Raw genomic sequence first — 16,475 nt, forward strand, 5'->3', positions numbered from 1 at the left:
CTGAAAGACATTTCTTTGAATGGAGTTGGGACTTTGTTCCTCTACAAAAAGGGAGGAATGAGAAGCTCATATTATAATCACAAACTTGTTGAGAGGAGGCTTTAAGAGAACTTCTCTAAAAGCGTGATAAGTATTCTTTGTGCTTAGCAAACATAATAGATTGATGTATTATGTACACTGAAGAATTTCTAGACAGAAATCAGACTATCAGCTAGAAGCAGCAGGACAGAGAAAGATGGTAAAAAGTTATTTGGGGCAAACAATGAATTAGCTTCTCCTGGTTAGGTCTACTTTAAATGAGCATCATTCTTGTTGAAACTCCTTCAGAGAGTCTTGTGGAGTAGATGTTTTGCTTGACAACCTAAATGTCATGTCCCTCAAAACTGACTTTGTTGTGTGGTAGCTTTTATATATCAAGATCTCTGTCAATAATTCCAAATTAGCATCTTGTTTTAAAAATACTATACTAAGGGAGATAGGGGCAAAAATAAACAAATGACTGTCAGAAGAACCCAATAGGAATGTCTCCAGAACATTAAAAAAAAAGCTGTCTTACACCTATTCACCAATGGGAGATGGTGCTAGATGACAATTGCACTTACATAAAACTTTCTTTTTTTCTCACAATCCTCTTTTTCCCCTGGGCCTTAGTATGAAGGTTTAGAATAAATATATATGTAGCACATGCCCTTAGGAAGTTAAGAGAGGAAATTAAATGCTAAGTAATAAAAGAATTAGGACCCCACACTCTTTCCCAGTACTATCTGTCTACCTAAATCAAATTGTGATGGATAAGGGGAAATTTTATGATTGAATGAATTTCAGATATTTGATCATAGCCAAGGATCAGATATACTAAGATCTGTGTGTTGTTAATAAAAGTGACTGTATACCTATTTCTTAGAGAATATAATGGGATTTCAATGAAATAGTTATTTGAATGTCAGAGTAAATTTATATGAAGGCCAATAGGTTGTGGATAGAAAATGTGATATTTTGCATCTAGTAATCATTGGTGATACCAAAGTTCAGCTCTTAAGTCAATGTGTTCAGAATTTCAGGTTGCATGTGTTTTTTTTTTTTTTTTGCAGCTTCCAATGAGGAGCATAAAACTAGGAAATAAATTGAATTTTGATGACAAATAAATTGTTGACCCACTGAAGGTCAGACATTTTAGGCACAAATATAATGGAAAAAAATTTGAGTTGATAGGCATTTGGAATGATAATAGGAACAAACTTGAAGCCAGATAATGAGGCTGATTAAAAACAACTCTGATTTTATAAGGTTTTTTTTTTAGTATGATGACTATTGTTAAGTCAGAGTTGTGATTATTTTTCGGACATCAAAAGATGATTGATCTATATTTATCTGAAGTGATTATGTAATAAGGTACAGAAAGGAAACATCAAAATGAGCCTCAAACATGTCCCTTTTATATGAAGTTAGGTGTGTGTGTGTGTGTGTGTGTGTGTGTGTGTGTGTAGTGTATATATATATAAAATCGAATATCATTCAGTCATAAAATGAAATGAAGTAGTAATATTTAATGCAATATGAATGAACCTTGAAAATATTATGCTAAGTGAAAGAAGCCAAATTTAAAAAAAAAAAGTCTGGGGCTGGGTTGTGGCTCAGTGGCAGAGCACTTGCCTAGCATATGTGAGGCACTGGTTCAATCCTCAGCACCACATAAAAGATAAATTAATAAACAAATATATTGTCTGTCTCTTTACAATGAAAAATTATGTATTTTTAAAATTCATGCTATTCTATCTCTAGGAAATATCCAGAATAGATAAATCCATAAAGACAAAATCAGGCTGGGAGTTCATAGGAACTTGGGGGGAATATGGAATGAAAAGCAACTGCTTAAAGGATATAGATCTTCCTTTTGGGGGGATGAAAAGGTAGATTCAGAACCACATAGAAGTTATTGAACAACAATATAAATATATTAAATGCCACTGAATTGTTTGCTTTAAAGTGATCAAATTTATGCTATGTGAGTTTCATCTCAATTTCAAAAAAAACAGCAAGAATTACTTTAAATGGTATAAAATAATGTTAGAAAATTTTGAGGAATTAAGCACTTATGTACTATGGGAATATAAATAAGTATGAAAATTTAAGAATAATATTTCAGGACTGGGGCTGTAGCTTAGTGGCAGAGTGCTTGCCTTGAACGTGTGAGGCACTGAGTTTGATTCTCAGTACCACATACAAATAAACAAATAAAATAAAGGAATTCTGTCCATCTACAATTACAAAACATTTTTTTAAAAGAATAATATATCAATATATTTCAAAAATAAATAATTCCCTGACTTACAGGCAATTTCAATTTAAGATATTAATCCTAAAACTATATCCCATAACTTTAATCCAGAAATTTCATACTCCATATATATTTTGAAAGCTCCTTTTATCACCCTTAAACCCATTATGCACAACTAGAAATAGGTTTAAAGAAATATACTGTTAATATTTATATATTTGGGAGCAATAACAAGTTTTATTTATGAACAGTGTAGTTTTCTTTATATTCTGCAGAAGCAGGAAGTTTGGTTTAAATATTTAGAGTCTCAAAATTTAAAGGAATCTCATCTACTGTCAGAGTCCTTTCCTCAACATCTCTAAGAAGAGCTCTTTTAGAAAATTCTCAGGGGAAAAAATTAAGGACATAACTTAGTATGTACTAAGGCAGCTTTGTGGACAAATTCACTTAAAAGAATATTTTCTCTCTGCTGTTTTCACTGTTTACTTGTGGCCTTAAAACAAATCCTAATTATGCCCATACAGAGCAAATTTACTCTGTTGAACCCAAAATTCTTTAGAAGGCAATTGTCCTCTAGATTGAGCATTCCTGGTTCTTTGCATCATGCATTCATGAAAATGCATATACAATCACTAGGCACTTAGTTAATCACTAATACTAAAGAAACATTTATCCATTGTAATAGCTAGTAGGAAAAATAATACCAAAAGTCTTTTTTTTTTTTTTGCTTGGCAAAAAACAAAGTAAGACACTGTGGCATTTTCTTAAAATATTCAAATTTGCTTTATTTTAAGATAAAATAAAACCCTGGCATCCTGTGAATTTGGGAGCCAAGTTTTATATAGGAAATTATTATTATGTTGAATTATGAATCCCTGAAAAATAAAGCTTTACAAAAGAAATGCTGGCACAACCTTAATTGCTATTCAAAATGTTGACATTTTAATCTAATAATATCCTCTTTTCTGTGTATCTAAGCTTTCAAAGCTATTTAAAGCCTTTGGTATTTATATATTGTAGGTTTGTAGGACCCTTGTGAGAGAAACCCTTTCAAAACAAAATCATTCATTTGGACTGACTAGATGAAAAACATGAGCACACAAGTATTCAGATCCAGCATCATGATTCCCTCAGCATCATGATTATGTGAGTTCTATAAAGTCCAGTTCTGTGGGGAGCTAGGAAAATGCTTTCTAGAATTGCTAGAATTTGAATATATTCCCTAGTTCTAATTCTTTGGCTAAAATGCCTTCATTTGCATTTTCTACTAAATTTTTTCTTTTAAAAAATTTTTAGTTGTAAATGGACACAATACCTTTATTTTATTTATTTATTTTTATGTGGTGCTGAGGATTGAACCCAGGGCCTCAAATGTCCTAGGCAACTGCTCTACTACTGAGCCACAACTACAGTCCCCACACATATTATCAATGAATATGCTTTTACGTCTGTTATTAAATAAATCAATAGTGTGTTTAATGGTTTTCTTCAAAAGGAATTCCAAGGAATTATCCAGAAAATAATCCAAACCCAGAGGATTAGCTCTCAATTTGAGCTTCCAGGCAAACATTCATAAAGCCTACCCTGAAGGTAACTTGCCCTGGCATTAGACATTTACAAAGGGAAAACAAAAAGGTACAGGTTTCTTGTTTCTGATTTGAGTACTGTATAGCCATTTCAGGGAACAACAAATAACATTGCAAAAGATTATCTTTAAAGTATATCATGTATAAATTTATAGGGTTTAGCTGAAGTGGGCATTTCTTATGTTATGTGATGACACTAAATAACCGGAGAACATTTAGTCATGTTTTTCTGGAGAAATAACCTGAAATAATGATGAAGAAAATAAATGCTACAATGTGCATATACTGAAGCTTCTGGTTCTGTACCTGGAATTTATAGTCTTTGTGTTCAATAATAATTCTACATTGATGGGTTCCAATTTCTTCAAATATTAATCTCAATATTTTTTCTTTCATTAAGGGAGTTTCACTCAAAATGTTTTGTGTTTTGAGGTTTTTAATTGCTTTTTAATTTTTAAAACCATTTCATATTATCTTGAAGCACAAATAACCTAGACTAAAATGGACAAATTTTAGATACACAACTCAGTGATTTCTGATCATTTTAAAATTAATACACTTTTAAAAAATAGTTAAATTTAGAAAAAAATTGAGAACATGGCATAGAGTTTCTGTATTTTACATATCTTACTTCATACACTATACCCTATTATTAGTATTTTCACTAGTGGTTTATGTTTTTATAACTATTGAACCAATGTTTGATGTATTACTATCAACTAATGTCCATAGTTCACATTAAGATCTACTCTTTAGGATGTATAGTTCTATGGGTTCTAACAAATCATAATTCTATATATATACCATTGTAGTATCATTTAAAAAAAGTTTTACTACTCTAAAAATCTTCTGTTCCTTACCTATTATTGTCTTTCCATCTTCCCCAATCCCCAGCAACCACTGATATTTGCCTTTTCAGAAAAGTTTTTTTTTAACTTAGCAATATGCATATAAGTTTCTTCTAGTCTTTTAACTTATCATTTTTACTTCTTTAAGGGATTATGCTTTGGGTGTTATGTGGAAGAAGTATAGCCAAACCCAAGGGGATATAGATTTTCTTTTTTGTTATCTTCTAAAACTTTTGTTTTAGTTTGCATTTAACATTTAGGTCTATGGTTCTCTTTTAGTTAACTTTTATGAAAGATGTAAGGGGTATATGCATATTCACACATGAATGTACAACATTTGTTGAAAAGATCATCCTTTCTTTTTTTAATTGCCTTTGCTCCTTTGTTAAAACCAGTTGACTACATTTGTTAAGGTCTATTTATGAGATCTTGAATCTGTTCCATTGAACTATTTGTTTTTTCTTTTGCCAATACCACAATATCATGATTAGTATAGTTTTATATAATAAGTCTTGTAAACAATAGCATTAGTCTTCCAACTTTGTTCTTCTTTTTAAGTATTGTATTAGTTATATGGGTGGGATCTTTTGCTTTTTCATATATACCTAGAATCAAATTGTTGACATTCAAGAAATAACTTTGTGAGACTTTAAGCAGGATTGTTAAGAAGAGACATCAAAGATACTTGCTAAAGTGACATAATAGAATTCTTGAAGCCAGGATGATCAGATAACAAAGGAGAGTATTCTGCTCTAAAGTGCTTTAACAGAATTCTTGCTAAAACTGGATACGCAGGCTAAAGACAAAGCCCAAGAATGAGGTCAAGTGAAAAAAAAAGCACCAAAGGAGCCTTTCTAAAGTTTGGACAAGGATAGAGTCTTTGCCATTGGGCTGTGTCCAATATTTTCTGTTGCTGTTAGTACAAGAGGCTTTATATTCCACTAGTGTCCTTGTTTTTCTCCCCTCCCCAGTTTTCTTTTATTTACCTAAGAAATCATTCTTGAACAGAATGTCTGTTTTTTGGCTCTTTTGATTTTAAATAATTAGCATATTTTTGAAGCTGTGTAAATTTGGTGGTAAGGAGTGAGGAAGGGGAAGCCTTTTATAATTTATTATCAAATCTCATTTTTAGTAGGGTTAGGTCTTTTTGCTGTGACATTCAGTACATCGTTTCTCCTCCTCCTCCTTCTTGTCTTCTTACATGAGACTGGAAGGCTAGAGAGAGACTGGAGCTGGCCAGTTATGCTACCCAAGTCAATAAAGGTTTAGTACAATACTTTCCCTTGAACATAGGTCTCTTTCTTGGAGAATACTTTGTTTATATCTCAAAAGTGTTATTTTTCTTATCTGTGTGTTTATACAGGGTTACTGTTTCCTCTGTCTATAAGAAGGGTTTTTTCTCTAATCTTTTCTATCAGAAACTAATATATCTTCTACAGGTCAAATCCATAAAAATGTCCACCACCACCCCTCAAGTGTTTGGGCTCCTAAGTTTTTGACTCTCAAGCTAATCTACACTTAGCCTTTAGCAGTTTGTCAAAATTGCTCATATGGGGTTGCTGCCGATTAATGGTTCCAGCAGTTTCTGCTGACATTATGCTGATCTGTGATTCTCTGTATTCACCTGTCCACATTTCAGTGTGGCAATTTTCCCTGTGATCTCAGTTCTCCAATATCTCTACAAAGTCATTTTTTTTTTCAGTTTGGTTGGCTTTTTGAAAATCACTGTTGTGAGTTCCTTATATGTCAGAACTGAAACTGAGTTCAATAGCTTTTTTTAATTATTCATGTATACAATATCTTTATTTTACTTTAGAGTGGTGCTGAGGATCGAACCCAGTGCTTCACGTATGCTAGGCAAGCACACTACCTCTGAGCCGCAACCTCAGCCCTCAATAGCTTTAAAAAAAGATTAGATGTTGAATGGACCTTTATTATATTTATTTATATGCAGTACTGTGAATCAAACCCAGTGCCTCACACATGCTAGGAAAGTGCTCTACCACTGAGCCACAACACCAGCCCCTCAATAGCTTTTTAAAAAAATGTATTTATATATTTGTTCTAATCAGTTATACATGATATTAGAATCCTCCTTGATTCATTGTACACAAATAGAGCACAATTTTTTACTTTTCTGGTAGTACACAAAGTAGGATCACACCATTTGTGCAATCATACATGTACTTAGGATAATGATGTCTATCCCATTCCACCATCTTTCCTATCTCTATGCCCCTCCCCTCCACTACATCCCTTTAGCTAACCTAAAGTTCCTCCATTTATCTCATGCCCCCCTGCCCCATTATGGATTAGCATCCACTTATCACAGAAAACATTTGGACTTTGTTTTTTGGGGATTGGCTTACTTTGCTCAGCATGATATTCTTTAACTCCATCCATATACCTGCAAATGCCATAATTGTATTCTCTTTTATTGCTAAGTAATATTCCATTGTGAGTGTGTGTGTGTGTGTGTGTGTGTGTGTGTGTGTGTGTGTGTCACAGTTTCTTTATTCATTCATCTATTGAAGGCCATGTAGGTTGGTTCCACAGTTTGGCTATTGTGAATTGTATTGCTATAAACAGTAATATGGCTGCATCACTGTAGTATTCTGTTTTTAAGTCCTTTGGGTACACACCAAGGAATGGGATAGCTGGGTCAAATGGTTCCATTCCAAGTTTTCTAAGGAATTTCCATACTGTTTTCCATATTGGCTGCACCAATTTGCAGTCCCACCAGCAATGTATAAGTGAGCCTTTTCCCCCACATTCTTGCCAGTACTTATTGTTGCTTGTATACTTGATAAATCCCATTTTGACTGGAGTGAGAAAAAATCTTAGAGTAGTTTTGATTTGCATTTCTGTAAGTACTAGAGATGTTGAACATTTTTTCATATATTTTTTGATCAATTGGTCTATCTTCTTCTGAGAAGTATCTTTTCAACTTCTTAGCCCACTTATTGATTGGGTTGTTTTTTTTTTTTTTTTTGGTGTTTAGCTTTGTACTATAGTTTAAGTTCTGTATTGTGGTGCCTCCTGCTTCACTCTTCTTGCTAAGGATTGCTTTAGCTATTCTGGGTCTCTTATTTTTCCAAATGAATTTCATGATTGCTTTTTCTATATCTATAAAGAATGACATTGGCATTTAAATTGGAATCACACTGAATCTGTATAGAATTTTGGGTAGTATGGCCATTTTGACAACATTAATTCTGCCCTTCCAGGAGCATGGCATCTTTCCATCTTCTAAGGTTTTCTTCAACTTTTTATTTGAGGCTATTGTAAATGGGGTAGTTTTTCTAATTTCTCTTTCAGAGGATTCATCACTGATGTATAGAAATGCATTTGATTTATAAGTATTGATTTTATATCCTGCTACTTTGCTGAATTAATTTATTAATTCTAAAAGTTTTCTAGTGGAATTTTTTTTGATCCTCTAAGTATAGAATCATGTTGTCAGCAACTAAAGATTGAGTTCTTCTTTTCCTATTCCTATTCTTTTAATATCTTTTATCTGTCTAATTGCTCTGGCTAGAGTTTCAAGAACTATGTTGAATAGAAGTGGTGAAAGAGGGCATCCCTGTCTTGTTCCACTTTTTAGAGGGAATGCTTCCAATTTTCCTTAATTTAGAATGATATTGGCCTTGGGTTTAGGATAGATAGCTTTTATAATGTTGAGGTATCTTCCTACTATCCCTAGTTTTTCTAGTGTTTTGAACATTAAAGGGTACTGTATTTTTCAACTGCTTTCTCTGTATCAATTGATATAATCATATGATTATTATCTTTAAGTATATTGATGTGATGAAAAACATTTATTGATTTCTGTATGTTGAACCAAACTTGCATCCCTGGGATGACCCCCCCTCCACAACTTGATCATGGTGCACTATTTTTAAAATATGTTTTTGTGTATAATTTGCCAAAATTTTATTGAGAATTTTTGCATCTATGTTCATCAGGGATATTTGTCTGAAGTTTTCTTTTCTTGATGTGCATATCAGGATGATACTAGCCTTATAGAATGAGTTTTGAAGGGATCCCTCCTTTCTGCTTCATGGAATAATTTGAGGAGTATTGGTATTAATTCTTCTTTGTAGGTCTTGTAGAACTTGGATGAGAATCCATCTGATCCTGGGCTTTGCTTTGTTGTTAAGCATTTTATGACATCTTCTACTTCCTTGCTTGAAATTGATCTGTTTAAATTGTGTATGTGATCCTGGTTCAGTTTGGGTAGAACATATTCCTCTAGAAATTTGTTGGTGTCTTTGAGGTTTTCTATTTTACTGGAGTATAAATTTTCAAAATAATTTTTAATTGTCTTCAATATTTCAGTACTTTCTGTTGTGATATTTCCTTTTTCATCAGGAATTTTAGTACTTTGTGTTTTTTCCTTCTTTTCTTTAAGGTAGCTAAGGGTTTATCGATTTTATTTATTTTTTTCAAAGAATGAGTTTTTTGTTTTGTCAATTTTTTTGAATTGTTTCTTTTGTTTCAATTTCATTGATTTCTGCTCTGATTTTCATTATTTCCTGTCTTCTCCTACTTTTTGTGTTGGTTTGTTCTTATTTTCCTAGGGCTTTGAGATGTAATGTCAAGTCATTTATTTGCTGACTTTTTCTTCTTCTTTTAATGAATGAGCTTAATGGAAATAACTTTCCTCTTAGTACTGCCTTCATAGTATCCCAGAGATTTTTGATATACTTTATCAGAGTTCTCATTTACCTCTAACATTTTTTTATCTCCTCCCTGATGTTTTCTGTTATCCAGGTGTCATTCAATAGTGTATTATTTAGTCTCCAGGTGTTGGAGTAGATTTTATTTTTTATTTTATCATTGATTTCTAATTTCATTACATTATGGATAGATAGAATACAGGGTAGTATCTCTATTTTTCTGTATTTGCTAAGACTTGTTTTGTGGCATAACATATGGTCTGTTTTGGAGAAGGATCCATGTGCTGATGAGAAAAAACTGTATTCACTTGTTGATGAATGGAATATTCTGTATATGTCTGTTAAGTCTAAGTTATCATTTGTTTTATGGAGTTCTACAGTTTCTTTGTTTAATTTTTGATTGGAAGATCTATCCAGTGGTGAGAGAGATATCTTAAAGTCACCTAGTATTATTGTGTTGTGGTCTATTTGATTCTTGAAGTTGAAAAAAGTTTGTTTGATATACATTGATGCCCCATTGTTTGGGGCATATATATTTATGATTGTTATGTCTTGTTGGTGTATGAATCCCTTGAGTAGTATGAAATGTCCTTCTTTATTGCTTTTCAATAACTTTGGTTTAAGGTCCACTTTATCTGATATGAGGATGGAAACCCCTGCTTGTTTATGTGGTCTGTGTGAATGATATGTTTTTTTTTTTTTTTATCCTTTTACCTTTAGTCTATGGATGTCTTTTCCATGTAAGATGAGTCTCTTGAAAGCAACATATTGTTGGACCTTTTTTTTTTTTAAATTCAATCTGCCAGTCTCTGTTTTTTAATTAATGAGTTTAGAGCATTCACATCCAGGGTTATTATTGAAATATATTTTGTATTCCAGGTCATTTTGTTTCATTTTTGGTCTATAACTTGACTTGGTTTCTCCTTTGATTGGCTTTTCCTTTAGTGTAGTTCCTCCCTTTGCAGATTTTCATTGCTGTTTTTCATTTCTTCCTCATGGATGTTTTGCCAAAAATGTTCTGTAGTGCAGGTTTTCCTTGTGTTAATTCTTTTAACTTTTGTTTATCATGGAAGGTTTTATTTCATCATCAAATCTGAAGCTCAGTTTTGCTGGATACAAGATTCTTGGTTGGCATCTGGTTTTCTTTTAGAGCTTGGTATATGTTGTTCCACGATTTCCAGGATCTCAAGGTCTGGGTTGAAAAATCTGCTGAGATACTTACTAATTGATCTCCCCTGATATGTGATCTGATTCCTCTCTCTTGTGGTCTTTAAGATTCTCTCCTTATTCTGTATGCTAGCAATTATCATTATAATGTGCCTTTGTGTAGATCTGTTGTAATTTTGTAGATTTGGTGTCCCATAAGCCTCTTGTATTTGATTTTCCAATTCATTCTTCATATTTGGGAAATTTTTGATATTATTTCATTGAAGAGATTGTGAATTCCTCTGGTTTGTATCTGTGTGCCTTGCACTATCCTGATAAATCTTAGATTTGGTATTTTAGTGTTATCCCATAATTCTTGCATTTTCTGTTCATGGTTTCTTATAATCTTCAACTTTGTTTTCAAGACTGTATATTTTGTCTTCATTGTTTGAGGTTTGTCTTCCAAGTGATCTAGTCTGTTGATGATTCTTTGTATTGAGTCTGTTATTTGGTTTATTGTTTCCTTCATTTCAAGAATTTCTGGTTTTTGTTGTTGTTGTTGTTTGTTTGTTTATATTCAGAATCTCTATCTCTTTCTTCACGTAATCTTTTGCTATCTGTATTTGCTCTCTTATCTCTTTTTGGAGTAATCAAATTTTGTCTATAATTGCTCTCTTAGGTCATTCTTTAATTTGAAGATCATTTTAATTATGTATGAATCCCTTCTCTGATATTTCATCTACTATGCTGTCAATGGTTTATCTTATTGTAGTATCTTGGTTCATTTGGGGAACTTTCCTCCCTTGTTTTTTCATGTTGTCTATGTGTCTTCTCTCTTGCAGTGCATATATGAGATATTGCAGTTTCTACCCTATGATCTTATAGTGTCTCTGTAGGTTACCAATATCTCACCTTTAAGGGGGAGATCAATGTTTACAGCACACAATGCAACCAATATGCAGCCATAAGTCTATTAGCTTCTATTTAGTCATTTACAGTTTTGTCCCTATAAATAGAAGTGTTGAGTTCAGTTATCTTCTACCTTATAAATAGTAGGTTTGCATAAGGATTTACATTTTCTAATGATGGACAGAGAGAGAGAACACAGGGGATAGGTAGGATGTGATGTTTATGAGGTAGGATGTGAGAATATAGAGGTATTTGATTTTAGGACAATTGAAAGGAGAATCAAAAGAAGTTGGCTGTTAGCAGGACAAAAAAGGGAGAGAGTCAACACATGCAAGGCTCCCTGTTGCCTCTGCAACAGGATGGTGTCTTTAGCACACTGCTAGGGATACCTCTGGTGCAGCTGGGTACACAGAGACCTTGGTGATAGTCTTTCAGGTCCTGGTTGTTATCCCTAGATGGAAGTGGCCATGTCCATAGTTGTTGGCAACAGTAGTATCAAACCTGTAGGTACCTTGATGTTGGCTTCCAGGCCCAAGTCAGTGTACCAAGATGGAATCTGAAGCATCTAAATGTGGTGGAGATGGCAGTAGAGATAACCCCAGATGGTGGTAGACATGTTCCAAGATGGAGGCAACCACTTTCAGAGATGAGACTGGAAGAATGAGCTGTGCAATTGGTGTTGGGATGCCTGCTTGGTGATGGTGCAGTGTAGCATGAGGTGCTACAGTGGGCCCTGTCCATTGTCCCATGGTGGAGATGACCTCATAGGAAGGGTATTGCAGTGGCTGCAATGTCCCAAGATGGAGGCAGTTTGGGTGAAGTCATATATTGGTAGATAGGGTACTGCAGTGTTCTGATTCTGGCTCCAGAATCAATAGCTTTTTATGCATATATGAAGACATAATTTTCCAAGATCAAGTTGTAGGATATTTCTATCCCAAAATGTACACTGTTGCATCTATTAAAACTTACTTTCTCATAGTGGTAGCCAATAATTTGTGACAGACAGATAGATAGATCATAGCACCATATATTAGCCTGTTCTAAAACTACATAAATGAATTCATACAAATGTGCTTTATTGTACAATTTTTCAAAAGATTCATATATATTGTGTTATTAATTATTTTTACTGCTAAGTAAGTAGTTTATTTTCCTGTTTATTTACATGTGGTTACTGTATTTTTGTTTGTTTGTTTTCCTATTATGGATAAAGTTATAATGAGCATTCTTATGCAAGTCTTTACATATTGAATAAGTTCACTTTAATATTAACCTTGGAATGGAATTAAAGAACATGCAAGTTGTTAATTTATTGCCTCTCAGTCCCAAACCCACTCTTCTTTCTCTGTTTTGTCAGATAGAAGATAAACTCTGTATACTATACTTCTCTTTTACCAGCTTGCTTGAGTTTAGTCTCTAATCATAGAATTTGTTGGAAGAAAACACAAAGGCTGAGTGAATAAAGGAACTCTGTTAGCTTCTACTTTCCATTTTAGTTTGTTTATTTTCCTTAATAAGACTATATCAGGGTAGGCTATGAGACAAGTGTCTTTACAGAGGGAGCACTCTTGTGGCACAGGAGCAGGTACTCTCCTTCTCTTTTCAATCAAAACAAGAGGCAGGTGCTGGACAACCCCTTCTGACCAGCAGATTACTGGGAGCCTAGATCCAGCCCAAACCACTCATACCAGCCCTCAAGGGACCTACCTCTCAGTAGGCCTCGTTCATCCCTCCCTCTGCGGGGCAGACACCCACCAGAGCCTAGCCTCTGGTGCAGGACCGCTCTTTCCAACCAGCAGACTACCACTGGAGGTCAAGCCCAGTGGGAGGTCAAGCCCGGTGGCCCAGATCCACGCACACCGACTTGCACCTACTTGCAGTAGCATTCATTGAGGGACACTAGCAGGGTCTGGAAGCCCTGCATCAAGGTGAGGTACAGACAATCTGTACAGACAATATAGGGAAGAAACTATAATATCTCAGATCCACACTGCAAGAAAAGAAGACACATAAACATGAAAAGGGGGGGGATAAAGTGTCCCCAAAAAACCAGGAAACTATAATAACAGAACCCACGAACAGTGAAGTTGATGAAATGTCAGAGAAGGAGTTTAGAAAGTTCATGATTAAAATTATCTGTGAATTAAAGAATGATCTAAATGAGCAAATACAGGCAAAATTGATAACTCCAACAATGAGATAAGAGAGCAAATACAGGTAGCAAAAGATTACATCAAGAAAGAGATAGAGACTCTGAAAAAAAACCCAGAAATCCTTGAAATGAAGGATACAATAAATCAAATTTAAAAAGTCAATAGAGGGGAGACCCTGTGTGTTTGTGTGTGTGTATGTATATTAATGAATGTGAGTATGGGGAGCTTGCCCATGCTGTCACAGGGGTGGATCCTGTGCTGTGGAAGCCGCCATTCTGCTCCTACATACAGGTTCTTCTAATCTCATTGTTTCTTTTAGATTAGCTTGGGCCTAGTGACCCTCTGAGCCTGATATATGGGCTGGGCAGTACCACGACCTGGGCCTAGGGGCTTAACAGTAGCAACTGCTGCAGAGGTGAGGGGCAGCAGCAGCAGCAGCAGCAGCTTTAGCAGCAGCAGCAGCACAACTGACTCAGGACAACTACAGGCACCCAAAAGGCCACACAGGTGTTTAGAGAAAATGGCAGAAGATATTGATATTGAAGCAATGCTTGAGACTCCTTACAAGAAGTCTTGCCTAACGATATCTGACTCCCATGAATTCACCTTTCATTCCAGTGTGAACTGTCAGTCATAAGGATGAGAACAAGTTGATCATTGCTAACAGCCATGAAGAATGTAGCAACAAGAGGGAAAAAAGCAAGAGCAGAAGTCACAGTCATGAATGAAAGTGAAGCAAAAGTAAGGAACGAAAGCGAAGTAGAGATAGAGAAAGGAAAAAGAGCAAAAGCCAGGAATGGAAGTGAAGTAGAAGCAAAGAAAGGAGACATAGCCACTCAAGAAGTCGAGATCAAAGATTCCGAGGCCACTACAGAAGTCCCTACTCTGGACTAAAATTTAACAGTACCATTTGAGGAAAGAATGGGTTGCCTCATAGCATCAAATTAAGCAGATGAAGTTCCTGAAGCAAAAATCCATTCAGAAAAGACAAGAGTCCTGTGAGGGAACCTATTGATAATCTAATTCCTGAGGAAAGAGATGCCAGGATAGTTTTCTGCATGCAGTTGGCAGCAAGAATTCAACCAAGAGATTTGGAAGTTTTTCTCCAGAGTAGGGAAGGTTTGAGATGTTAGGATGATTTCTGATAGAAATTCAAGACATTCTAAAGGAATTGCTTATGTGGAGTTTATTGATGTTAGGTCAGTGCCTCTAGCAATAGAATTAACTGGCCAGCAAGTTTTAGGAGTGTTGATCATAATACAGGCATCCCAGGCAAAAAAAAAAAAAAACCAAAAAACAAAAACAGAGCTGCAGCAATGGCAAACAATTTACAAAAGGGAAGTGCAGGACCTATGAGACTTTATGTGGGCTCATTACACTTTAACATAACTGAAGATATGCTTTGGGGAATCTTTGAGCCATTTGGAAGAATTGAAAGTATCCAGCTCATGATGGATAGTGAAACAGGAAGCTCTAAGGGTTATGGATTTATTATATTTTCTGACTCAGAATGTGCCAAAAAGGCTTTGGAACAACTTAATGGATTTGAATTAGCAGGAAGGCCAATGAAAGTTGGTCATGTTACTGAACATACGATGCTTCTAGTGCTAGTTCACTTTTTGGATAGTGATGAACTGGAAACAACTGGAATTGACTTGGGAACAACTGGTCTCCAATTAATGGCGAGACTTTAATTGGTACAGGTACAGGTTTGCAGATTCCATCAACAGCCCAGCAGGCTTTACAAATGAGTGGCTCTTTGGCATTTGGTGCCATGGCAGAATTCTCTTTTGTTATAGATTTGCAAACATGACTTTCCCAAAAGACTGAAGCTTCAGCTTTAGCTGCAGCTGGCTCTGTTCAGCCACTTGCAACACTGTTTCCAACTATCTAACATGTTTAACCCTCAAACAGAAGAAGAAGTTAGATGGGATCCAAAGATTAAGGATGATGTGATTGAATAATATAATAAATATGGTGGAGTCATTCATATTAATTTTGACAAGAATTCTGCTCAGGGCAGAATGTATGTGAAGTGCCCCTCAATTGCTGCAGCTATTGCTGCTGTTAATGCATTACATGGCAGGTAGTTTGCTGGTAAAATGGTAACAGAAGTCTATGTACCTCTTCCAACTTACCACAACCTCTTCCAACTTACCACAACCTCTTCCCTGATTCTATGACAGCAACACAACTACTGGTTCCAAGTAGACGATGAAGGAAGATATAGTCCCTTATGTACATAGCTTCCTTTTGTTTCCTTGAGAATTCATCTTGAGTTATCTTTTATTTAGATAAAAATAAAGAGTCAAAGGTCTACTGTTATTTGTATACAATTCCTTACCTTGAAAAACTAAAAATGTTAATAGGAAAAAAAATCAATAGAAAGCATAACCAACAGACTAGATCATTTGGAAGAAAGAATGTCAGATAATGAAGACAAACTATACAACCTGGAAAATAAAGTTGATAACACAGGGAAGAAAGTTAGAAACCATGAACAGAATATCCAAGAATTATGGGATAGAATCAAATGACCAAATCTAAGAGTTATTGGGATAGAGGAAGGCACAGAGGTTCAAACCAAGGGAATGCACAATCTCTTCAATGAGATAATATCAGAAAATTTCCCAAGCATGAAGAACAAATTGGAAAACCAAATACAAGAGGCTTACAGGACACTAAATATACAAAATTACAACAGATCTACACCAAGGTGCATTATGATGAAAATTCCTAGCATACAGAAAAAGGATAGAATCTTAAAGACCATAAGAGAGAGGAATCAGATCACATTTAGGGGGAGACCAATTCATATCTCAGCAGATTTTTCAACCCAGAACCTCAAAGCCAGGAGATCGTGGAACAACGTA

General features: G+C 34.8%; 1 pseudogene; it reads left to right on the forward strand.

Annotated features, from left to right (window-relative positions):
- Positions 1 to 14,520: 14,520 nt before the first annotated feature.
- On the forward strand, positions 14,521 to 15,887 carry LOC101956183 (RNA-binding protein 39 pseudogene; annotated as a pseudogene).
- Positions 15,888 to 16,475: the final 588 nt, after the last annotated feature.

The sequence above is a fragment of the Ictidomys tridecemlineatus genome, chromosome X, assembly GCF_052094955.1.
Source record: "Ictidomys tridecemlineatus isolate mIctTri1 chromosome X, mIctTri1.hap1, whole genome shotgun sequence".
Classification (NCBI taxonomy): domain Eukaryota; kingdom Metazoa; phylum Chordata; class Mammalia; order Rodentia; family Sciuridae; genus Ictidomys; species Ictidomys tridecemlineatus.